Source organism: Oncorhynchus kisutch, unplaced genomic scaffold, assembly GCF_002021735.2.
Source record: "Oncorhynchus kisutch isolate 150728-3 unplaced genomic scaffold, Okis_V2 scaffold4076, whole genome shotgun sequence".
In the NCBI taxonomy this organism is placed as follows: Eukaryota; Metazoa; Chordata; class Actinopteri; order Salmoniformes; family Salmonidae; genus Oncorhynchus; species Oncorhynchus kisutch.
In genome coordinates, this window is record NW_022266021.1 from 1 (window position 1) to 26,269 (window position 26,269).

The 26,269-nt window shown below is 46.7% G+C and overlaps 1 protein-coding gene and 1 pseudogene across 1 annotated transcript in view; both read left to right on the forward strand.

Annotated features, from left to right (window-relative positions):
- The first annotated feature begins 684 nt into the window (after positions 1–684).
- LOC116373856 (dual specificity protein phosphatase 16-like) lies at positions 685–7,289 on the forward strand (annotated as a pseudogene).
- Positions 7,290–11,316: 4,027 nt separating this feature from the next.
- LOC109885648 (epidermal growth factor receptor kinase substrate 8) overlaps positions 11,317–26,269 on the forward strand; it is a 174,739-nt gene continuing 159,786 nt past the window's right edge. Inside the window, 1 exon segment of the mRNA XM_031822149.1 lies at positions 11,317–11,804. The gene's annotated coding sequence lies outside the window, so the exon portion shown is untranslated.

The window sequence follows — 26,269 nt, forward strand, 5'->3', positions numbered from 1 at the left end:
TGTGTGTAAAGCATTCTAACCAGCTGTATTCCTCCCTCCTCTGCAGGAAGTGATGTGTGTAAAGCATTCTAACCAGCTGTATTCTTCTCCTCTAGGAAGTGATGTGTGTAAAGCATTCTAACCAGCTGTATTCCTCCTCCTCTGAGGAGTGATGTGTGTAAAGCATTCTAACCAGCTCTATTCCTCCCTCCTCTGCAGGAAGTGATGTGTGTAAAGCATTCTAACCAGCTGTATTCCTCCCTCCTCTGCAGGAAGTGATGTGTGTAAAGCATTCTAACCAGCTCTATTCCTCCCTCCTCTCCTCTGCAGGAAGTGATGTGTGTAAAGCATTCTAACCAGCTCTATTCCTCCCTCCTCTGCAGGAAGTGATGTGTGTAAAGCATTCTAACCAGCTCTATTCCTCCCTCCTCTGCAGGAAGTGATGTGTGTAAAGCATTCTAACCAGCTCTATTCCTCCCTCCTCTGCAGGAAGTGATGTGTGTAAAGCATTCTAACCAGCTGTATTCCTCTCCTCCTCTGCAGGAAGGGATGTGTGTAAAGCATTCTTAAACCAGCTCTATTCCTCCCTCCTCTGCAGGAAGTGATGTGTGTAAAGCATTCTAAACCAGCTGTATTCCTCCCTCCTCTGCAGGAAGTGATTGTGTAAAGCATTCTAAACCAGCTGTGTTCCTCCCTCCTCTGCAGAAGTGATGCAGCAGAATGAGATAGCGTACGTCCTGAATGCCAGTACACATGTCCCAAACCATACTACATCCCTGAGTCTCACTTCCTGCGAGTTCCTGTCCAACGACAGCTTCTGCGAGAAGATCCTCCCCTGGTTGGACAGATCTGTAAGAGTTCATAGAGAAGGCCAAAGCCTCCAACGCCTGTGTGCTGGTCCACTGTCTGGCTGGCATCTCCCGCTCGGCAAACCATCGCTAATCGCTTACATATCATGAACGAGGATGGACATGTCACTAGACGAAGCTTACAGGTGAGATGATTGAACCCTGTAGGACCATAATAAGGATTTACAGGCGAGATGATTGAACCCAGTAGGACCATAATAAGGATTTACAGGTGAGATGATTGAACCCTGTAGGACCATAATAAGGATTTACAGGTGAGATGATTGAACCCTGTAGGACCATAATAAGGATTACAGGTGAGATGATGGAACCCTGTAGGACCATAATAAGGATTTACAGGTGAGATGATTGAACCCTGTAGGACCATAATAAGGATTACAGGTGAGATGATTGAACCCATAATAAGGATTTACAGGTGAGATGATTGAACCCTGTAGGACCATAATAAGGATTTACAGGTGAGATGATTGAACCCTGTAGGACCATAATAAGGATTTACAGGTGAGATGATTGAACCCTGTAGGACCATAATAAGGATTTACAGGTGAGATGATTGAACCCATAATAAGGCTTTACAGGTGAGATGATTGAACCCTGTAGGACCATAATAGGATTTACAGGTGAGATGATTGAACCGATAAGGATTTACCGGTAGATGATTGAACCCGGTAGGACCAGAATAAGGCACAAGGCCTCATGTACACATCACCTTCCTGCTTATGGACTTGACCACTCAGCAACCACCCTCCTCCCAAGTTCTCCGTAACTAAGAGGATACCCCCTCTTCCTGTCTGTCTTAATGAACCCATCCTCACATGACCCCTGATTAAACAACACTGTGTGTCACATGACTCCATGAAAGGCCCAGCTTGTTCTCCTGAATGAACACACTGCACTGTGGGGGGCTGTAATGATGGCTGGGATGGTAACCTCAGCAGCATCTCTACTGATGTCCTGTGTTACAGTTATAAATGTCCCCTGTATTGACCCTCTAGGTTTTCCCAACTCTATAACAACCCAGTGTGTTACAGCGTCTCTACTGATGTCCTGTGTTACAGTTATAAATGTCCCCTGTATTGACCCTCTAGGTTTTCCCAACTCTATAACAAACCCAGTGTGTTACAGCGTCTCTACTGATGTCCTGTGTTACAGTTATAAATGTCCCCTGTATTGACCCTCTAGGTTTTCCCAACTCTATAACAACCCAGTGTGTTACAGCGTCTCTACTGATGTCCTGTGTTACAGTTATAAATGTCCCCTGTCTGACCCTCTAGGTTTTCCCAACTCTATAACAACCCAGTGTGTTACAGCGTCTCTACTGATGTCCTGTGTTACAGTTATAATGTCCCCTGTATTGACCCTCTAGGTTTTTCCCAACTCTATAACAACCCAGTGTGTTTACAGCGTCTCTACTGATGTCCTGTGTTACAGTTATAAATGTCCCCTGTCTTGACCCTCTAGGTTTTCCCAACTCTATAACAACCCAGTGTGTTACAGCGTCTCTACTGATGTCCTGTGTTACAGTTATAAATGTCCCCTGTCTTGACCCTCTAGGTTTTCCCAACTCTATAACAACCCAGTGTGTTACAGCGTCTCTACTGATGTCCTGTGTTACAGTTATAAATGTCCCCTGTCTTGACCCTCTAGGTTTTCCCAACTCTATAACAACCCAGTGTGTTAAGCGTCTCTACTGATGTCCTGTGTTACAGTTATAAATGTCCCCTGTCTTGACCCCTCTAGGTTTTCCCACTCTATAACAACCCAGTGTGTTACAGCGTCTCTACTGATGTCCTGTGTTACAGTTATAATGTCCCCATAGTCTTGACCCTCTAGGTTTTCCCAACTCTATAACAACCCAGTGTGTTACAGCGTCTCTACTGATGTCCTGTGTTACAGTTATAAAGTGTCCCTGTCTTGACCCTCTAGGTTTTCCCAACTCTATAACAACCCAGTGTGTTACAGCGTCTCTACTGATGTCCTGTGTTACAGTTATAAATGTCCCCTGTATTGACCCCTCTAGGTTTTCCCAACTCTATAACAACCCAGTGTGTTACAGCGTCTCTACTGATGTCCTGTGTTACAGTTATAAATGTCCCCGTATTGACCCTCTAGGTTTCCCAACTCTATAAAACCCAGTGTGTTACAGCGTCTCTACTGATGTCCTGTGTTACAGTTATAAATGTCCCCTGTCTTGACCCTCTAGGTTTTCCCAACTCTATAACAACCCAGTGTGTTACAGCGTCTCTACTGATGTCCTGTGTGTTTCTGTCTTTCCTCTCCAGGTTCGTGAAGGAGAAGAGACCCACCATCTCTCCTAACTTCAACTTCCTGGGTCAGCTGCTGGACTTTGAAAAGAAGATCAAGACTCCTGGAAGGTCGGAGATCAGAGAAACCACCGGGGTCAAATCCTCTCCTCTCCTCCACCCCCCACTAGAGCACGACCCCCCTAACCCTACCCCCAGCCTCCCAGACCCTGCCCTGGCCCTGCTGGAGCCCCTGACCCTGCCATGTGTCCTGGCCCCCTGGCCTCCAGAGGAGAGGCTCCTGGCCCAGGCTCTCCAGGGGCTCCAAGGCCTTCAGCTGGACCAGGGGACGGAGGACAGCGCTGCACGGCTGAAAAGGTCCTTCTCTCTGGACATCAAGTCGTACAGGGAGCCAGGAGGCTGCAGCAGCGCCCCCATGAGGCCGTATCCCCACCCTACATCCCACCCCGGAGCCCAGGAGTATTATAACCCATCCGTGAGCTTCAAGGAGCCTGCAGGGAAACCGTATCAGTTCTCTCCTGTGAAGGAGATGTCAGAGCAGTCTACACCTGAGCCGAGCCCTGACAAGGAGCAGGACGACGGTCCCGCAGACCCTGCTGCTACGTCTGCAGCTCCCACTGCTGCTCCTGTAGTCTCCACCACTACCAGCACCACTACCACCTCCAACCAGCCCAGCATGAAGCAGCCCAGCCAGGCTAAGCCTCCTCCACCTCCCCTCTCCTGTTCCCAGCAGCTCCACCGTAGTGGCAGTATGGAGGAGAACTCTAACCACACCCCTCACACCACCGGCTTCCTGTTCGGCCTATCGCGTTCCCAGCAGCACCTGTCCAAGCCCGCCCCTAACCTAGGCTCCGCCCTGAAGGGCTGGCACTCTGACATCCTATTGGGTCCCGTCACCGTGTCGTCGGGGGGATGGTACCTCTCCGAGTCACACCACTTCTACTCCACCTCCGCCATCTTAGGAGGCGGGGCTAACATTCTGGGGGGTGGCAGCGTGGCGGCGTACAGCGTGAGTCAGGGGTTGGAGGAGGTGCGGCGGCGCGGGCGGCAGAGGAGCGGCGACCACGGGGACTCACGGAGGAGCTGGCACGAGGAGAGCACCTTGGAGAAGCAGCTGAAGAGACGGAGCTGTCAGATGGAACTCGGAGACAGGATGAGAGGAGGAGGCGAGACTAGATCCAGGGAGGAGATGGGGAGTCACAGCAGCTTCTCAGGAAGCATGGAGGTCATAGAGGTGTCCTGAGAGGGACATCCAGTCAACCCCTTACGGAATCATTGATTTGAATGGAAACGTCCGTTCTAGGGAGTATAACCTCCTCAGATCAGACCTATGTTGAGGGAAAGACTTGTTATCTTATTATCCCACTAGGGACTTGAACCTTGAGTTGATCTAAGTGGCTCTATGTGTACTTGTGTCGCGACAGTTGGCATTCATGTAGTTGAACTTTGACCTGGAAGCAGAAAGCAGCTGTGTGACGATGATGAATGTGATGAAGAGGTGAACTCTGAGAGGACTGAGACAAACTGAGTCTTTTGTTTGGATGAGTGTTCATCATTTTCATTTATTTCTGAATGTTGATGATCGTCGTCAAGGAGCAGTAGATGTCTGCCTGACGTTGGATTCATGGAGCTTTTATGAAGCCTTATGAAGTCTTTATGAAGCCTTATGAAGTCTTTATGAAGCCTTATGAAGTCTTTATGAAGCCTTATGAAGTCTTTATGAAGCCTTATGAAGTCTTTATGAAGCCTTATGAAGTCTTTATGAAGCCTTAAGAAGTCTTTATGAAGCCTTATGAAGTCTTTATGAAGCCTTATGAAGTCTTTATGAAGCCTTATGAAGTCTTTATGAAGCCTTAAGAAGTCTTTATGAAGCCTTATGAAGTCTTTATGAAGCCTTAAGAAGTCTTTATGAAGCCTTATGAAGTCTTTATGAAGCCTTAAGAAGTCTTTATGAAGCCTTATGAAGTCTTTATGAAGCCTTAAGAAGTCTTTATGAAGCCTTATGAAGTCTTTATGAAGCCTTATGAAGTCTTTATGAAGCCTTATGAAGTCTTTATGAAGCCTTATGAAGTCTTTATGAAGCCTTATGAAGTCTTTATGAAGCCTTAAGAAGTCTTTATGAAGCCTTAAGAAGTCTTTATGAAGCCTTATGAAGTCTTTATGAAGCCTTATGAAGTCTTTATGAAGCCTTATGAAGTCTTTATGAAGCCTTATGAAGTCTTTATGAAGCCTTAAGAAGTCTTTATGAAGCCTTAAGAAGTCTTTATGAAGCCTTAAGAAGTCTTTATGAAGCCTTAAGAAGTCTTTATGAAGCCTTATGAAGTCTTTATGAAGCGTTATGAAGTCTTTATGAAGCCTTAAGAAGTCTTTATGAAGCCTTAAGAAGTCTTTATGAAGCCTTATGAAGTCTTTATGAAGCCTTATGAAGTCTTTATGAAGCCTTAAGAAGTCTTTATGAAGCCTTAAGAAGTCTTTATGAAACCTTAAGAAGTCTTTATGAAGCATTATGAAGAACGCGATCAGAGATCCTTGATAGCCCTGTGTCAAATCATCCAATACCTCACACATCCAAATTAGAGGCTTCTCCTGGTCCTCCGTCTTCTTCTGATTGACAATTCAAATCTCAGGTCTTATTTGAGCAGCAAGAAAAGATGCTGGAACAACTGAACAGTTCCCGAACAGCTACCGAACAGTTCCCGAACAGTTCCCGAACAGCTACCGAACAGCTCCCGAACAGTTCCCGAACAGCTACCGAACAGCTACCGAACAGTTCCCGAACAGCTCAGTTGGTAGAGCATGGCGCTTGTACCCCAGGGTTGTAGGTTCGATTCCCGGGGCCGCCCAGACGTAAAATGTACGCACGCATGACTGTAAGTCACTTTGGATTAAAGCGCTAAATATGATATATTATTAACGGTGTGGTTGTGGGTTTTGTCTGATACCTGTGGTTAAGGAATGATGTAATGACTGATACCTGTGGTAAAGGAATGATGTAATGATTGATACCTGTGGTAAAGGAATGATGTAATGTCTGATACCTGTGGTTAAGGAATGATGTAATGACTGATACCTGTGGTAAAGGAATGATGTAATGACTGATACCTGTGGTTAAGGAATGATGTAATGACTGATACCTGTGGTTAAGGAATGATGTAATGACTGATACCTGTGGTTAAGGAATGATGTAATGATTGATACCTGTGGTTGATAACTGAACGGATAACTGAACTGAATGATTGAAACCTGTGGTAAAGGAATGATGTAATGATGTAATGACTGAAACCTGTGGTAAAGGAATGATGTAATGATGTAATGACTGATACCTGTGGTAAAGGAATGATGTAATGACTGATACCTGTGGTAAAGGCTTTGAATAAGTTCTGACTGGAGACCAGTGGTCCCTTCCCTGTCCTGAGACCAGTGGTCCCATCCCTGACCTGAACCTTGTCCTGAGGTCAGTGGTCCCATCCCTGACCTGAACCCTGTCCTGAGGTCAGTGGTCCCATCCCTGACCTGAACCCTGTGGTCCCATCCCTGACCTGAGAACAGTGGTCCTGACCTGAACCCTGACCTGAGACCAGTGGTCCCATCCCTGACCTGAGACCAGTGGCCCAGACCTGAACCCTGACCTGAGACCAGTGGTCCCATCCCTGACCTGAATCTTCTCCTGAGGTCAGTGGTCCCATCCCTGACCTGAGACCAGTGGTCCTGACCCAGACCTGAACCCTGACCTGAGACCAGTGGTCCCATCCCTGACCTGAACCTTGTCCTGAGAACAGTGGTCCCATCCCAGACCTGAACCTTGTCCTGAGACCAGTGGTCCTGACCCAGACCTGAACCCTGACCTGAGACCAGTGGTCCCATCCCTGACCTGAACCTTCTCCTGAGGTCAGTGGTCCCATCCCTGACCTGAGACCAGTGGTCCTAACCCTGACCTGACACCAGTGGTCCTCACCCAGACCTGAACCCTGACCTGAGACCAGTGGTCCTGACCCAGACCTGAGACAGGTTCAGCTCCCACAGTGTGTGGACGTGTGTGAGAGATAGTAGGTCTGTTATGGGGTTGTTGTTGCTGTGTCAGAATATAGCTAGTTTTACAACAGACAATGTGGACATTTGGATGAAGCTGATAAGCAGTAGATGTATGTTGACTGTTGAAATAAAATCTGAAACGGTACACAACATGTGGTTCATTTACTAACATTGTCACGTTGAACTTTAACCTCTGTAATCCTTTACATGATCAATGTCCAGGAAGAGGAGTTTTCTTCCCCATCCTACAGGCCTGGAACAAAGAACAACACTTTACAGTATGAATCATTCAGCACCTCTTGAGGCTCTACAGTTAACATGGTCTATGGTTGAACCCTGCCTCTAGCCCTCTACAGTTGACATGGTCTATGGTTGAACCCTGCCTCTAGCCCTCTACAGTTGACCTGGTCTATGGTTGAACCCTGCCTCTAGCCCTCTACAGTTGACCTGGTCTATGGTTAAATCCTGCCTCTAGCCCTCTACAGTTGACCTGGTCTATGGTTGAACCCTGCCTCTAGCCCTCTACAGTTATGATAGGTCTATGGTTGAACCCTGCCTCTAGCCCTCTACAGTTATGATAGGTCGATGGTTGAACCCTGCCCTTAGCCCTCTACAGTTATGATAGGTCTATGGTTGAACCCTGCCTCTAGCCCTCTACAGTTGACATGGTCTATGGTTGAACCCTGCCTCTAGCCCTCTACAGTTGACATGGTCTATGGTTGAACCCTGCCTCTAGCCCTCTACAGTTATGTAGGTCTATGGTCTCTACTGTGATGTGATGAGGACCTCTACTTACTGTGATGTGGACCTCTACTTACTGTGATGTGATGAGGACCTCTACTTACTGTGATGAGGACCTCTACTTACTGTGATGTGATGAGGACCTCTACTTACTGTGATGTGATGAGGACCTCTACTTACTGTGATGTGATGAGGACCTCTACTTACTGTGATGTGATGAGGACCTCTACTTACTGTGATGTGATGGGGACCTCTACTTACTGTGATGTGATGAGGACCTCTACTTACTGTGATGTGATGAGGACCTCTACTTACTGTGATGTGATGAGGACCTCTACGTACTGTTATGTGATGAGGACCTCTACTTACTGTGATGTGATGAGGACCTCTACTTACTGTGATATGATGAGGACCTCTACCTACTGTGATGTGATGAGGACCTCTACTTACTGTGATGTGATGGGGACCTCTACTTACTGTGATGTGATGAGGACCTCTACTTACTGTGATGTGATGAGGACCTCTACTTACTGTGATGTGATGAGGACCTCTACGTACTGTTATGTGATGAGGACCTCTACTTACTGTGATGTGATGAGGACCTCTACTTACTGTGATATGATGAGGACCTCTACCTACTGTGATGTGATGAGGACCTCTACTTACTGTGATGTGATGGGGACCTCTACTTACTGTGATGTGATGAGGATCTCTACTTACTGTGATGTGATGAGGACCTCTACTTACTGTGATGTGATGAGGACCTCTACTTACTGTGATGTGATGAGGACCTCTACTTACTGTGATGTGATGAGGACCTCTACTTACTGTGATGTGATGAGGACCTCTACTTACTGTGATGTGATGAGGACCTCTAATTACTGTGATGTGATGAGGACCTCTACTTACTGTGATGTGATGAGGACCTCTACTTACTGTGATGAGGACCTCTACTTACTGTGATGTGATGAGGACCTCTACTTACTGTGATGTGATGAGGACCTCTACTTACTGTGATGAGGACCTCTACTTACTGTGATGAGGACCTCTACTTACTGTGATGTGATGAGGACCTCTACTTACTGTGATGTGATGAGGACCTCTACTTACTGTGATGTGATGAGGACCTCTACTTACTGTGATGTGATGAGGACCTCTACTTACTGTGATGTGATGAGGACCTCTACTTACTGTGATGTGATGAGGACCTCTACGTACTGTGATGTGATGAGGACCTCTACGTACTGTGATGTGATGAGGACCTCTACTTACTGTGATGTGATGAGGACCTCTACGTACTGTGATGTGATGAGGACCTCTAGTGGTATTATATTGTTACTATAAAAGATGGAACGTGTGTGTCCAGGGCCTGGTTTATACACGCAGAGCTAACTACCTGTTGCCAAGGGTAACTACCTGTTGCCAAGGGTAACTACCCATCGCTAAGGGTAAGGCTCTCCAGAAGGTAGTGAGGTCTGCACAACGCATCACCGGGGCCAAACTACCTTGCCCTCCAGGACACCTACACCACCCGATGTCACAGGAAGGCCATAAAGATCATCAAGGACAACAACCACCCGAGCCACTGCCTGTTCACCCCGCTATCATCCAGAAGGCGAGGTCAGTACAGGTGCATCAAAGCTGGGACCGAGAGACTGAAAAACAGCTTCTATCTCAAGGCCATCAGACTGTTAAACAGCCACCACTAACATTGAGTGGCTGCTGCCAACACACTGACTCAACTCCAGCCACTTTAATAATGGGAATTGATGGGAAATGATGTAAAATATATCACTAGCCACTTTAAACAATGCTACCTAATATAATGTTAACATACCCTACATTACTCATCTCATATTTATATACTGTACTCGATACCATCTACTGCATCTTGCCTATGCCGTTCTGTACCATCACTCATTCATATATCCTTATGTACATATTCTTTATCCCCTTACACTGTGTATAAGACAGTAGTTTTGGAATTGTTAGTTAGATTACTTGTTGGTTATTACTGCATTGTCGGAACTAGAAGCACAAGCATTTCGCTACACTCGCATTAACATCTGCTAACCATGTGTATGTGACAAATAAAATGTGATTTGATTTGATTTGCTAAGGGCGACTACCCGTCGCTAAGGGTAACTACCCGTTGCTAAGGGCGCCATTGGATCATGTGTCCAGACTGAAAGGATCGAAAGAAAGCCAGTGCTACTCTCGGATCAGCCGTCTCCATTCAAATCTTTCCTTAATATAATTATTATATATAATATAAATATCATTATTTAACAATATTTTGGGGCAGCAGGTAGCCGAGTGGTTAGAGGGTCAGTAACCGAAAGGTTTCTGGATCGAATCACTGAGCTGACGAGGTATAAATCTGTCCTTCTGCTACTGAACAAGACAGTTAACCCACTGTTCCCCCCGGTAGGTAGTCATTGTAAAACAAACTGCAAGACGGATCTGCGCCTAGAGAGATATTACCACCTACGTTCGAAAATACTGAGGTGGTTTATTTTAATCTTTAGGCTACCCAATAAAAAAATCACAAAATCCCAGATTTGACACTTCATTGCTACACACGAAATAAATTGCAACAAATTACAGAGTAACCCAGGTAAATCAATTGATTGAACATGTAGTTATATTTGAATCATCTCGGTTTTAATTTGAAGCATTGTGTTTATGTCACGTGTTAGTAGTATGACTTTCAAAGACAATGGCACCTTGTATTTGGAGTTAACTGTGTTCTGAAGTTATCGGGGGTCACAGAGAGACGGATAAACCATATACGTCTATGTTTATCGGAGGCTTTTGTGTATAAAGTGACGCGGCACGGCACAATAAATTATCTAATGACGCATTTAGCTGTTCTACAACTGGAGGCAGATGCGCGTTTTCAAGTGCAACATTAATAAAGATGGTTTTAGGAAACAGCGCAGAGATTAAATGATTCTCCTATAAAGGTACATTTAGCCTTAAATTGCTTCTGGGAAATTGGGCCCATAACGTTCATTGGGAAGTTGCCTGTGTAAATGCAGCCATAGAGACATGTTTCATCTAGCCCACTGGACACAGACGTCAAGACAACGTCTATTCATCGTTGGGTCAACGAAATTTAATTGAAAGGATGTGGAAACAACGTTGATTCAACTAAAACCTTCAATTTTTCTGAACACCTGATTCAGCCAGTCAGTTCTTCATTGGCTGGAACATGTTTGTTGTTGGGTTGGAACCACAGGAGGTTGGTGGCACCTTAATTGGGAAGGACGGGCTCCTGGTAATGGCTGGAGCGGAGATGGTGGTATGGTATCAAATACATCAAACACGTGGTTTGATGCCATTCCATCGACTCCGTTCCAGACATTATTATAAACCCTCCTCCACTAAGCGTCCTCCACTGGAAAACCTGCACACCCGGTGGGTCCACGGTTCCGCATTCCCGGTTCAGGACCTGTAGCAAGGTCCATGGGCTGCACACAATTAATCCGAATACGGTACGGCTCGTGCGTAAACGGCCTGATTGCGGTAGAGGGCGTCGGTGCCATAGCGGCGACCGTGCCTGCAGACCAGAGGGGAGGGGAGAGAGAGAGGGGAAGAGGGAGGGAGGTAAGGCGGATCTTAGTTAGACGAAACAGACCACACATTTGTAATAGAAGTACCGTAACCGTTTAGTTCAAACGCTGTTTTCTACGGTCCTGCGACTTTCTACTTTTGCCAGCCTGTGCGTGACCTTTTGACGCCAGGTGCGTCGCAGAGGACGAGGCGGTCTGGATACCGCGACCCGCTGCTCGGACGTCCAAGGTGATAGAAGTCAACTAATACTCTACTTCAGGGCTATTGTATTCTTCCCACAAAGAATAGGAGTCTGCTTGTGGCATGCGCTAATACAGAGGGTCTGTGAAGACATTTTCAGCAGGTAAGTGCAGACTTCTCTCGCTTTTTCCCGCTTTTTCCCGCAAAATAAACACCATATATATATATATATATAGTCCAACCTGTGTATGAAAACAGTAACCTATTGACTCTCGATTGGTGAATTCACCTTTGATTATTTACAAAACCAGGTAATATGAATCCTATCATAGCCTGTATAATGCATCGCTGACAAGATATTCCATTGACCGTGTTGACTTATTATTATTCAAAGCGCTGTATTGAACTCGATCACCGTACCGTATAGACCGTAGCCTTAGACCGTTGCACCGTAGCAACCTGGGCCCGGTTTTTCCAAAAGCATCTTAAGGCTAAAGTTCATCGTTAGAATCTTCCGTAGGAGCATCGGTAAATCTCTGAGCTGTTTCCCCAAAACCATCGTTATTGAAAAGCTACTGTAAGAGCGTCGTTAGATGCTTTCCCTCTCCTGCATCACTTTAAACACAGAAGATCCCTGCTGAACATAGAACCACACGGTTTATCTGTCTCTCTGTAACCGCAGATAACTTCAGGACAAAGTTGACAAGGTTTTGCCATTCATTCAAACAAGCGAAGTATAAAAAGATGCTTCAAATTCAAACCGAGATGACTGTATAAAATAAAACAGTAGGCTATAGGCCTAAATGAATATTTAAATCATATTTAAATGAATGTCATGTTCAATTCAGTTCTATTTTTCTACTTGTCGGCTGCTGTATGTAATTGGTCAATATATTTCATGATGTGTAGCGAAACCATGCGCCATCATGTGACGATTTGTTGCGTTATTATTGGTAAGCATCAGAAAAAGTGGTCCCACTACTTGACACCACGCGTCATTATAACACGGTTATAACCATGTCATAATATGTCATAACTAGGGATGCACGATATATCGGTGAACATATCGGAATCGGACGATATTAGCAAAAAATGCCAACGTCTAGTTTAATGACCGATGTTAAAAACTGATGTAAAAGCTACCGTGCATACCTGTATAATGTAGGTAGATGAGGTACATACCTGTATAACATAGGTAGATTTGGTACATACCTGTATAACATGGGTAGATGAGGTACATAGCTATATAACGTAGGTAGATGAGGTGCATATCTGTATAACGTAGGTAGATGAGGTACATACCTGTATAACGAAGGTAGATGAGGTACATACCTGTATAACGCAGGTAGATGAGGTACATACCTGTATAACGTAGGTAGATGGATGAGGTGCATACCTGTATAACGTAGGTCGATAAGGTGCATATCTGTATAACGTAGGTAGATGAGGTACATACCTGTATAACGAAGGTAGATGAGGTGCATACCTGTATAACGAAGGTAGATGAGGTGCATACCTGTATAAAGTATGTAGATGAGGTGCATACCTGTATAAAGTATGTAGATGAGGTGCATACCTGTATAACGAAGGTAAATGAGGTGCATACCTGTATAACGAAGGTAGATGAGGTGCATACCTGTATAAAGTATGTAGATGAGGTGCATACCTGTATAACGAAGGTAGATGACGTAATGACGCCACGTAAAATGTAGCGCTATAAGTGTAACACATCATTCCTAACCTCGCCCACAATGTCTGCTGTGTGAATCAACCAGTCAACAAGTCCAGCAGTCATTTGAAAGAGAATAAGAATTTCAGCGAGACGACACAAAGGTGAAAACCATTAAAGCCAAGACAATGGAATTCACTGCCCAATGGACTCAACCGTCCTCTGTCGTGGGTGTTGTCTTTCGCGGACAGGCACCGTTACACACTACCCAGTGCGCTGTTTTTCAGATGTTGCCCTACCAGAGCTACACAGTAATAGCGTCACTGCTATTAGCTTCACGACATACTACGGAACGCCGTTTGGGTCTTTGCGTGTCAAAGAGATACAGTAGCTCTGTCAAAGCTGTACAAAGAAGTCTGCAACACAGTATAGTAGATACAGTAGCTCTGTCAAAGCTGTACAACACAGTATAGTAGATACAGTAGCACCAGGTACAAGCAAACACCGGCCACGAACGATGTGTTTACAATACCACGTTGGTAATAAAGCATCATCTGTTCAACCGCAACTTCTGGGGTCGCTAGCTTTAGCTTAGTACCTAGCTAGCTTTAGCTTAGTACCTAGCTAGCTTTAGCTTGGTACCTAGCTAGCTTTAGCTTGGTACCTAGCTAGCTTTAGCTTGGTACCTAGCTAGCTTTAGCTTGGTACCTAGCTAGCTTTAGCTTAGTACCTAGCTAGCTTTAGCTTGGTACCTAGCTAGCTTTAGCTTGGTACCTAGCTAGCTTTAGCTTGGTACCTAGCTAGCTTTAGCTTAGTACCTAGCTAGCTTTAGCTTAGTACCTAGCTAGCTTTAGCTTGGTACCTAGCTAGCTTTAGCTTGGTACCTAGCTAGCTTTAGCTTGGTACCTAGCTAGCACCAATACAACCAGTCTGAAAACTATGACCTGTAGAAACTGCAGTCATATTCATTATTCTTAGCAATGAGGAACTCATTACTAAAGGGTTGTCTGCTGTATGTAACTAGGGCTGGGGAACTCATTACTAAAGGGTTGTCTGCTGTATGTACCTAGGGCTGGGGAACTCATTACTAAAGGGTTGTCTGCTGTATGTAACTAGGGCTGGGGAACTCATTACTAAAGGGTTGTCTGCTGTATGTAACTAGGGCTGGGGAACTCATTACTAAAGGGTTGTCTGCTGTATGTACCTAGGGCTGGGGAACTCATTACTAAAGGGTTGTCTGCTGTATGTACCTAGGGCTGGGGAACTCATTACTAAAGGGTTGTCTGCTGTATGTAACTAGGGCTGGGGAACTCATTACTAAAGGGTTGTCTGCTGTATGTAACTAGGGCTGGGGAACTCATTACTAAAGGGTTGTCTGCTGTATGTAACTAGGGCTGGGGAACTCATTACTAAAGGGTTGTCTGCTGTATGTACCTAGGGCTGGGGAACTCATTACTAAAGGGTTGTCTGCAGTATGTAACTAGGGCTGGGGAACTCATTACTAAAGGGTTGTCTGCTGTATGTACCTAGGGCTGGGGAACTCATTACTAAAGGGTTGTCTGCAGTATGTACCTTGGGCTGGGGAACTCATTACTAAAGGGTTGTCTGCTGTATGTAACTAGGGCTGGGGAACTCATTACTAAAGGGTTGTCTGCTGTATGTAACTAGGGCTGGGGAACTCATTACTAAAGGGTTGTCTGCTGTATGTAACTAGGGCTGGGGAACTCATTACTAAAGGGTTGTCTGCTGTATGTACCTAGGGCTGGGGAACTCATTACTAAAGGGTTGTCTGCTGTATGTAACTAGGGCTGGGGAACTCATTACTAAAGGGTTGTCTGCTGTATGTAACTAGGGCTGGGGAACTCATTACTAAAGGGTTGTCTGCTGTATGTACCTAGGGCTGGGGAACTCATTACTAAAGGGTTGTCTGCTGTATGTACCTAGGGCTGGGGAACTCATTACTAAAGGGTTGTCTGCTGTATGTAACTAGGGCTGGGGAACTCATTACTAAAGGGTTGTCTGCTGTATGTACCTAGGGCTGGGGAACTCATTACTAAAGGGTTGTCTGCTGTATGTAACTAGGGCTGGGGAAACTCATTACTAAAGGGTTGTCTGCTGTATGTACCGAGGGCTGGGGAACTCATTACTAAAGGGTTGTCTGCTGTATGTAACTAGGGCTGGGGAACTCATTACTAAAGGGTTGTCTGCTGTATGTAACTAGGGCTGGGGAACTCATTACTAAAGGGTTGTCTGCTGTATGTACCTAGGGCTGGGGAACTCATTACTAAAGGGTTGTCTGCTGTATGTAACTAGGGCTGGGGAACTCATTACTAAAGGGTTGTCTGCTGTATGTACCTAGGGCTGGGGAACTCATTACTAAAGGGTTGTCTGCTGTATGTACCTAGGGCTGGGGAACTCATTACTAAAGGGTTGTCTGCTGTATGTAACTAGGGCTGGGGAACTCATTACTAAAGGGTTGTCTGCTGTATGTACCTAGGGCTGGGGAACTCATTACTAAAGGGTTGTCTGCTGTATGTAACTAGGGCTGGGGAAACTCATTACTAAAGGGTTGTCTGCTGTATGTACCGAGGGCTGGGGAACTCATTACTAAAGGGTTGTCTGCTGTATGTAACTAGGGCTGGGGAACTCATTACTAAAGGGTTGTCTGCTGTATGTAACTAGGGCTGGGGAACTCATTACTAAAGGGTTGTCTGCTGTATGTACCTAGGGCTGGGGAACTCATTACTAAAGGGTTGTCTGCTGTATGTAACTAGGGCTGGGGAACTCATTACTAAAGGGTTGTCTGCTGTATGTAACTAGGGCTGGGGAACTCATTACTAAAGGGTTGTCTGCTGTATGTACCTAGGGCTGGGGAACTCATTACTAAAGGGTTGTCTGCTGTATGTAACTAGGGCTGGGGAACTCATTACTAAAGGGGTGTCTGCTGTATGTACCTAGGGCTGGGGAACTCATTACTAAAGGGTTGTCTGCTGTATGTACCTAGGGCTGGGGAACTCATTACTAAAGGGTTGTCTGCTGTATGTACCTAGGGCTGGGGAACTCATTACTAAAGGGTTGTCTGCTGTATGTACCTAGGGCTGGGGAACTCATTACTAATGGGTTGTCTGCTGTATGTAACTAGGGCTGGGGAACTCATTACTAAAGGGTTGTCTGCTGTATGTAACTAGGGCTGGGGAACTCATTACTAAAGGGTTGTCTGCTGTATGTAACTAGGGCTGGGGAACTCATTACTAAAGGGTTGTCTGCTGTATGTACCTAGGGCTGGGGAACTCATTACTAAAGGGTTGTCTGCTGTATGTAACTAGGGCTGGGGAACTCATTACTAAAGGGTTGTCTGCTGTATGTAACTAGGGCTGGGGAACTCATTACTAAAGGGTTGTCTGCTGTATGTACCTAGGGCTGGGGAACTCATTACTAAAGGGTTGTCTGCTGTATGTACCTAGGGCTGGGGAAACTCATTACTAAAGGGTTGTCTGCTGTATGTACCTAGGGCTGGGGAACTCATTACTAAAGGGTTGTCTGCTGTATGTAACTAGGGCTGGGGAACTCATTACTAAAGGGTTGTCTGCTGTATGTAACTAGGGCTGGGGAACTCATTACTAAAGGGTTGTCTGCTGTATGTACCTAGGGCTGGGGAACTCATTACTAAAGGGTTGTCTGCTGTATGTAACTAGGGCTGGGGAACTCATTACTAAAGGGTTGTCTGCTGTATGTAACTAGGGCTGGGGAACTCATTACTAAAGGGTTGTCTGCTGTATGTACCTAGGGCTGGGGAACTCATTACTAAAGGGTTGTCTGCTGTATGTAACTAGGGCTGGGGAACTCATTACTAAAGGGTTGTCTGCTGTATGTAACTAGGGCTGGGGAACTCATTACTAAAGGGTTGTCTGCTGTATGTAACTAGGGCTGGGGAACTCATTACTAAAGGGTTGTCTGCTGTATGTAACTAGGGCTGGGGAACTCATTACTAAAGGGTTGTCTGCTGTATGTAACTAGGGCTGGGGAACTCATTACTAAAGGGTTGTCTGCAGTATGTACCTAGGGCTGGGGAACTCATTACTAAAGGGTTGTCTGCTGTATGTAACTAAATCAAATCAAATCAAATGTATTTATATAGCCCTTCGTACATCAGCTGATATCTCAAAGTGCTGTACAGAAACCCAGCCTAAAACCCCAAACAGCAAGCAATGCAGGTGTAGAAGCACGGTGGCTAGGAAAAACTCCCTAGAAAGGCCAATACCTAGGAAGAAACCTAGAGAGGAACCAGGCTATGTGGGGTGGCCAGTCCTCTTCTGGCTGTGCCGGGTGGAGATTATAACAGAACATGGCCAAGATGTTCAAATGTTCATAAATGACCAGCATGGTCGAATAATAATAAGGCAGAACAGTTGAAACTGGAGCAGCAGCACAGTCAGGTGGAAGTTGAAACTGGAGCAGCAGCATGGCCAGGTGGACTGGGGACAGCAAGGAGTCATCATGTCAGGTAGTCCTGGGGCATGGTCCTAGGGCTCAGGTCAGTTGAAACTGGAACAGCAGCATGGCCAGGTGGACTGGGGACAGCAAGGAGTCATCATGTCAGGTAGTCCTGGGGCATGGTCCTAGGGCTCAGGTCAGTTGAAACTGGAACAGCAGCATGGCCAGGTGGACTGGGGACAGCAAGGAGTCATCATGTCAGGTAGTCCTGGGGCATGGTCCTAGGGCTCAGGTCAGTTGAAACTGGAACAGCAGCATGGCCAGGTGGACTGGGGACAGCAAGGAGTCATCATGTCAGGTAGTCCTGGGGCATGGTCCTAGGGCTCAGGTCCTCCGAGAGAGAGAAAGAAAGAGAGAAGGAGAGAATTAGAGAACGCACACTTAGATTAGGGCTGGGGAACTCATTACTAAAGGGTTGTCTGCTGTATGTACCTAGCGCTGGGGAACTCATTACTAAAGGGTTGTCTGCTGTATGTTATTAGGGCTGGGGAACTCATTACTAAAGGGTTGTCTGCTGTATGTAACTAGGGCTGGGGAACTCATTACTAAAGGGTTGTCTGCAGTATGTACCTTGGGCTGGGGAACTCATTACTAAAGGGTTGTCTGCTGTATGTAACTAGGGCTGGGGAACTCATTACTAAAGGGTTGTCTGCTGTATGTAACTAGGGCTGGGGAACTCATTACTAAAGGGTTGTCTGCTGTATGTAACTAGGGCTGGGGAACTCATTACTAAAGGGTTGTCTGCTGTATGTACCTAGGGCTGGGGAACTCATTACTAAAGGGTTGTCTGCTGTATGTAACTAGGGCTGGGGAACTCATTACTAAAGGGTTGTCTGCTGTATGTAACTAGGGCTGGGGAACTCATTACTAAAGGGTTGTCTGCTGTATGTACCTAGGGCTGGGGAACTCATTACTAAAGGGTTGTCTGCTGTATGTAACTAAATCAAATCAAATCAAATGTATTTATATAGCCCTTCGTACATCAGCTGATATCTCAAAGTGCTGTACAGAAACCCAGCCTAAAACCCCAAACAGCAAGCAATGCAGGTGTAGAAGCACGGTGGCTAGGAAAAACTCCCTAGAAAGGCCAATACCTAGGAAGAAACCTAGAGAGGAACCAGGCTATGTGGGGTGGCCAGTCCTCTTCTGGCTGTGCCGGGTGGAGATTATAACAGAACATGGCCAAGATGTTCAAATGTTCATAAATGACCAGCATGGTCGAATAATAATAAGGCAGAACAGTTGAAACTGGAGCAGCAGCACAGTCAGGTGGAAGTTGAAACTGGAGCAGCAGCATGGCCAGGTGGACTGGGGACAGCAAGGAGTCATCATGTCAGGTAGTCCTGGGGCATGGTCCTAGGGCTCAGGTCAGTTGAAACTGGAACAGCAGCATGGCCAGGTGGACTGGGGACAGCAAGGAGTCATCATGTCAGGTAGTCCTGGGGCATGGTCCTAGGGCTCAGGTCAGTTGAAACTGGAACAGCAGCATGGCCAGGTGGACTGGGGACAGCAAGGAGTCATCATGTCAGGTAGTCCTGGGGCATGGTCCTAGGGCTCAGGTCAGTTGAAACTGGAACAGCAGCATGGCCAGGTGGACTGGGGACAGCAAGGAGTCATCATGGTCAGGTAGTCCTGGGGCATGGTCCTAGGGCTCAGGTCCTCCGAGAGAGAGAAAGAAAGAGAGAAGGAGAGAATTAGAGAACGCACACTTAGATTAGGGCTGGGGAACTCATTACTAAAGGGTTGTCTGCTGTATGTACCTAGCGCTGGGGAACTCATTACTAAAGGGTTGTCTGCTGTATGTTATTAGGGCTTGGGAACTCATTACTAAAGGGTTGTCTGCTGTATGTAACTAGGGCTGGGGAACTCATTACTAAAGGGTTGTCTGCAGTATGTACCTTGGGCTGGGGAACTCATTACTAAAGGGTTGTCTGCTGTATGTAACTAGGGCTGGGGAACTCATTACTAAAGGGTTGTCTGCTGTATGTAACTAGGGCTGGGGAACTCATTACTAAAGGGTTGTCTGCTGTATGTAACTAGGGCTGGGGAACTCATTACTAAAGGGTTGTCTGCTGTATGTACCTAGGGCTGGGGAACTCATTACTAAAGGGTTGTCTGCTGTATGTAACTAGGGCTGGGGAACTCATTACTAAGGGTTGTCTGCTGTATGTAACTAGGGCTGGGGAACTCATTACTAAAGGGTTGTCTGCTGTATGTACCTAGGGCTGGGGAACTCATTACTAAAGGGTTGTCTGCTGTATGTAACTAAATCAAATCAAATCAAATGTATTTATATAGCCCTTCGTACATCAGCTGATATCTCAAAGTGCTGTACAGAAACCCAGCCTAAAACCCCAAACAGCAAGCAATGCAGGTGTAGAAGCACGGTGGCTAGGAAAAACTCCCTAGAAAGGCCAATACCTAGGAAGAAACCTAGAGAGGAACCAGGCTATGTGGGGTGGCCAGTCCTCTTCTGGCTGTGCCGGGTGGAGATTATAACAGAACATGGCCAAGATGTTCAAATGTTCATAAATGACCAGCATGGTCGAATAATAATAAGGCAGAACAGTTGAAACTGGAGCAGCAGCACAGTCAGGTGGAAGTTGAAACTGGAGCAGCAGCATGGCCAGGTGGACTGGGGACAGCAAGGAGTCATCATGTCAGGTAGTCCTGGGGCATGGTCCTAGGGCTCAGGTCAGTTGAAACTGGAACAGCAGCATGGCCAGGTGGACTGGGGACAGCAAGGAGTCATCATGTCAGGTAGTCCTGGGGCATGGTCCTAGGGCTCAGGTCAGTTGAAACTGGAACAGCAGCATGGCCAGGTGGACTGGGGACAGCAAGGAGTCATCATGTCAGGTTGTCCTGGGGCATGGTCCTAGGGCTCAGGTCAGTTGAAACTGGAACAGCAGCATGGCCAGGTGGACTGGGGACAGCAAGGAGTCATCATGTCAGGTAGTCCTGGGGCATGGTCCAGGGCTCAGGTCCTCCGAGAGAGAGAAAGAAAGAGAGAAGGGAGAGAATTAGAGAACGCACACTTAGATTAGGGGCTGGGGAACTCATTACTAAAGGGTTGTCTGCTGTATGTACCTAGCGCTGGGGAACTCATTACTAAGGGTTGTCTGCTGTATGTTATTAGGGCTGGGGAACTCATTACTAAAGGGTTGTCTGCTGTATGTAACTAGGGCTGGGGAACTCATTACTAAAGGGTTGTCTGCAGTATGTCCTTGGGCTGGGGAACGCATTACTAAAGGGTTGTCGGCTGTATGTTAACTAGGGCTAGGGGACTCATTACTAAAGGGTTGTCTGCTGTATGTAACATGAGCGGGCTGGGGAACTCAATTACTAAGGGATTGTCTGCTGTATGTAAAACTAGGGCTGGGGAAGCTCATTACTAAGGTTGTCTGCTTGTAAATTACCCTAGGGCTGGGGAACGCATTACTAAAGGGTTGTCTGCTGGTATGTAACTAGGGCTGGGGAACTCATTACTAAAGGGGTTGTCTGCTGTATGTAACTAGGGCTGGGGAACTCATTACTAAAGGGGTTGTCTGCTGTATGTACCTAGGGCTGGGGAACTCATTACTAAAGGGTTGTCTGCTGTATGTACCTAGGGGCTGGGGACCTCATTACTAAAGGGTTTGTCTGCTGTATGTAACTAGGGGGGCTGGGGAACTCATTACTAAAGGGTTGTCTGCTGTATGTACCTAGGGCTGGGGAACTCATTACTAAAGGGTTGTCTGCTGGTATGTAACTAGGGCTGGGGAACTCATTACTAAAGGGTTGTCTGCTGTATGTACTAGGGCTGGGGAACTCATTACTAAAGGGTTGTCTGCTGTATGTAACTAGGGCTGGGGAACTCATTACTAAAGGGTTGTCTGCTGTATGTAACTAGGGCTGGGGAACTCATTACTAAAGGGTTGTCTGCTGTATGTACCTAGGGCTGGGGAACTCATTACTAAAGGGTTGTCTGCTGTATGTACCTAGGGCTGGGGAACTCATTACTAATGGGTTGTCTGCTGTATGTAACTAGGGCTGGGGAACTCATTACTAAAGGGTTGTCTGCTGTATGTAACTAGGGCTGGGGAACTCATTACTAAAGGGTTGTCTGCTGTATGTAACTAGGGCTGGGGAACTCATTACTAAAGGGTTGTCTGCTGTATGTACCTAGGGCTGGGGAACTCATTACTAAAGGGTTGTCTGCTGTATGTAACTAGGGCTGGGGAACTCATTACTAAAGGGTTGTCTGCTGTATGTAACTAGGGCTGGGGGAACTCATTAACTAAAGGGTTGTCTGCTGTATGTACTAGGGCTGGGGAACTCATTCTAAAGGGTTGTCTGCTGTAGTAACTAGGCTGGGGAACTCATACTAAAGGGTTGTCTGCTGTATGTTAACTAGGGCTGGGGAACTCATTACTAAAGGGTTGTCTGCTGTATGTAACTAGGGCTGGGGAACTCATTACTAAAGGGTTGTCTGCTGTATGTACCTAGGGCTGGGGAACTCATTACTAAAGGGTTGTCTGCTGTATGTACCTAGGGCTGGGGAACTCATTACTAAGGGTTGTCTGCTGTATGTAACTAGGGCCTGGGGAACTCATTACTAAAGGGGTTGTCTGCTGTATGTAACTAGGCTGGGGAACTCATTACTAAAGGGGTTGTCTGCTGTATGTAACTAGGGCTGGGGAACTCATTACTAAAGGGTTGTCTGCTGTATGTACTAGGGCTGGGGAACTCATTACTAAAGGGTTGCGGGGAACTCATTACTAAAGGGTTGTCTGCTGTATGTACCTAGGGCTGGGGAAACTCATTACTAAGGGTTGTCTGCTGTATTGTAACTAGGGCTGGGGAACTCATTATAAAGGGTTGTCTGCTGTATGTAACTAGGGCTGGGGAACTCATTACTAAAGGGTTGTCTGGCTGTATGTAACTAGGGCTGGGGAACTCATTTACTAAGGGTTGTCTGCTGTATGTAACTAGGGCTGGGGAACTCATTACTAAGGGTTGTCTGCTGTATGTAAATAGGGCTGGGGAACTCATTACTAAAGGGTTGTCTGCAGTATGTACCTAGGGCTGGGGAACTCATTACTAAAGGGTTGTCTGCTGTATGTAACTAAATCAAATCAAATCAAATGTATTTATATAGCCCTTCGTACATCAGCTGATATCTCAAAGTGCTGTACAGAAACCCAGCCTAAACCCCAAACAGCAAGCAATGCAGGTGTAGAGCACGGTGGCTAGGAAAAACTCCCTAGAAAGGCCAATACCTAGGAAGAAACCTAGAGAGGAACCAGGCTATGTGGGGTGGCCAGTCCTCTTCTGGCTGTGCCGGGTGGAGATTATAACAGAACATGGCCAAGATGTTCAAATGTTCATAAATGACCAGCATGGTCGAATAATAATAAGGCAGAACAGTTGAAACTGGAGCAGCAGCACAGTCAGGTGGAAGTTGAAACTGGAGCAGCAGCATGGCCAGGTGGACTGGGGACAGCAAGGAGTCATCATGTCAGGTAGTCCTGGGGCATGGTCCTAGGGCTCAGGTCAGTTGAAACTGGAACAGCAGCATGGCCAGGTGGACTGGGGACAGCAAGGAGTCATCATGTCAGGTAGTCCTGGGGCATGGTCCTAGGGCTCAGGTCAGTTGAAACTGGAACAGCAGCATGGCCAGGTGGACTGGGGACAGCAAGGAGTCATCATGTCAGGTAGTCCTGGGGCATGGTCCTAGGGCTCAGGTCAGTTGAAACTGGAACAGCAGCATGGCCAGGTGGACTGGGGACAGCAAGGAGTCATCATGTCAGGTAGTCCTGGGGCATGGTCCTAGGGCTCAGGTCCTCCGAGAGAGAGAAAGAAAGAGAGAAGGAGAGAATTAGAGAACGCACACTTAGATTAGGGCTGGGGAACTCATTACTAAAGGGTTGTCTGCTGTATGTACCTAGCGCTGGGGAACTCATTACTAAAGGGTTGTCTGCTGTATGTTATTAGGGCTGGGGAACTCATTACTAAAGGGTTGTCTGCTGTATGTAACTAGGGCTGGGGAACTCATTACTAAAGGGTTGTCTGCAGTATGTACCTTGGGCTGGGGAACTCATTACTAAAGGGTTGTCTGCTGTATGTAACTAGGGCTGGGGAACTCATTACTAAAGGGTTGTCTGCTGTATGTAACTAGGGCTGGGGAACTCATTACTAAAGGGTTGTCTGCTGTATGTAACTAGGGCTGGGGAACTCATTACTAAAGGGTTGTCTGCTGTATGTACCTAGGGCTGGGGAACTCATTACTAAAGGGTTGTCTGCTGTATGTAACTAGGGCTGGGGAACTCATTACTAAAGGGTTGTCTGCTGTATGTAACTAGGGCTGGGGAACTCATTACTAAAGGGTTGTCTGCTGTATGTACCTAGGGCTGGGGAACTCATTACTAAAGGGTTGTCTGCTGTATGTAACTAAATCAAATCAAATCAAATGTATTTATATAGCCCTTCGTACATCAGCTGATATCTCAAAGTGCTGTACAGAAACCCAGCCTAAAACCCCAAACAGCAAGCAATGCAGGTGTAGAAGCACGGTGGCTAGGAAAAACTCCCTAGAAAGGCCAATACCTAGGAAGAAACCTAGAGAGGAACCAGGCTATGTGGGGTGGCCAGTCCTCTTCTGGCTGTGCCGGGTGGAGATTATAACAGAACATGGCCAAGATGTTCAAATGTTCATAAATGACCAGCATGGTCGAATAATAATAAGGCAGAACAGTTGAAACTGGAGCAGCAGCACAGTCAGGTGGAAGTTGAAACTGGAGCAGCAGCATGGCCAGGTGGACTGGGGACAGCAAGGAGTCATCATGTCAGGTAGTCCTGGGGCATGGTCCTAGGGCTCAGGTCAGTTGAAACTGGAACAGCAGCATGGCCAGGTGGACTGGGGACAGCAAGGAGTCATCATGTCAGGTAGTCCTGGGGCATGGTCCTAGGGCTCAGGTCAGTTGAAACTGGAACAGCAGCATGGCCAGGTGGACTGGGGACAGCAAGGAGTCATCATGTCAGGTAGTCCTGGGGCATGGTCCTAGGGCTCAGGTCAGTTGAAACTGGAACAGCAGCATGGCCAGGTGGACTGGGGACAGCAAGGAGTCATCATGTCAGGTAGTCCTGGGGCATGGTCCTAGGGCTCAGGTCCTCCGAGAGAGAGAAAGAAAGAGAGAAGGAGAGAATTAGAGAACGCACACTTAGATTAGGGCTGGGGAACTCATTACTAAAGGGTTGTCTGCTGTATGTACCTAGCGCTGGGGAACTCATTACTAAAGGGTTGTCTGCTGTATGTTATTAGGGCTGGGGAACTCATTACTAAAGGGTTGTCTGCTGTATGTAACTAGGGCTGGGGAACTCATTACTAAAGGGTTGTCTGCAGTATGTACCTTGGGCTGGGGAACTCATTACTAAAGGGTTGTCTGCTGTATGTAACTAGGGCTGGGGAACTCATTACTAAAGGGTTGTCTGCTGTATGTAACTAGGGCTGGGGAACTCATTACTAAAGGGTTGTCTGCTGTATGTAACTAGGGCTGGGGAACTCATTACTAAAGGGTTGTCTGCTGTATGTACCTAGGGCTGGGGAACTCATTACTAAAGGGTTGTCTGCTGTATGTAACTAGGGCTGGGGAACTCATTACTAAAGGGTTGTCTGCTGTATGTAACTAGGGCTGGGGAACTCATTACTAAAGGGTTGTCTGCTGTATGTACCTAGGGCTGGGGAACTCATTACTAAAGGGTTGTCTGCTGTATGTAACTAAATCAAATCAAATCAAATGTATTTATATAGCCCTTCGTACATCAGCTGATATCTCAAAGTGCTGTACAGAAACCCAGCCTAAAACCCCAAACAGCAAGCAATGCAGGTGTAGAAGCACGGTGGCTAGGAAAAACTCCCTAGAAAGGCCAATACCTAGGAAGAAACCTAGAGAGGAACCAGGCTATGTGGGGTGGCCAGTCCTCTTCTGGCTGTGCCGGGTGGAGATTATAACAGAACATGGCCAAGATGTTCAAATGTTCATAAATGACCAGCATGGTCGAATAATAATAAGGCAGAACAGTTGAAACTGGAGCAGCAGCACAGTCAGGTGGAAGTTGAAACTGGAGCAGCAGCATGGCCAGGTGGACTGGGGACAGCAAGGAGTCATCATGTCAGGTAGTCCTGGGGCATGGTCCTAGGGCTCAGGTCAGTTGAAACTGGAACAGCAGCATGGCCAGGTGGACTGGGGACAGCAAGGAGTCATCATGTCAGGTAGTCCTGGGGCATGGTCCTAGGGCTCAGGTCAGTTGAAACTGGAACAGCAGCATGGCCAGGTGGACTGGGGACAGCAAGGAGTCATCATGTCAGGTAGTCCTGGGGCATGGTCCTAGGGCTCAGGTCAGTTGAAACTGGAACAGCAGCATGGCCAGGTGGACTGGGGACAGCAAGGAGTCATCATGTCAGGTAGTCCTGGGGCATGGTCCTA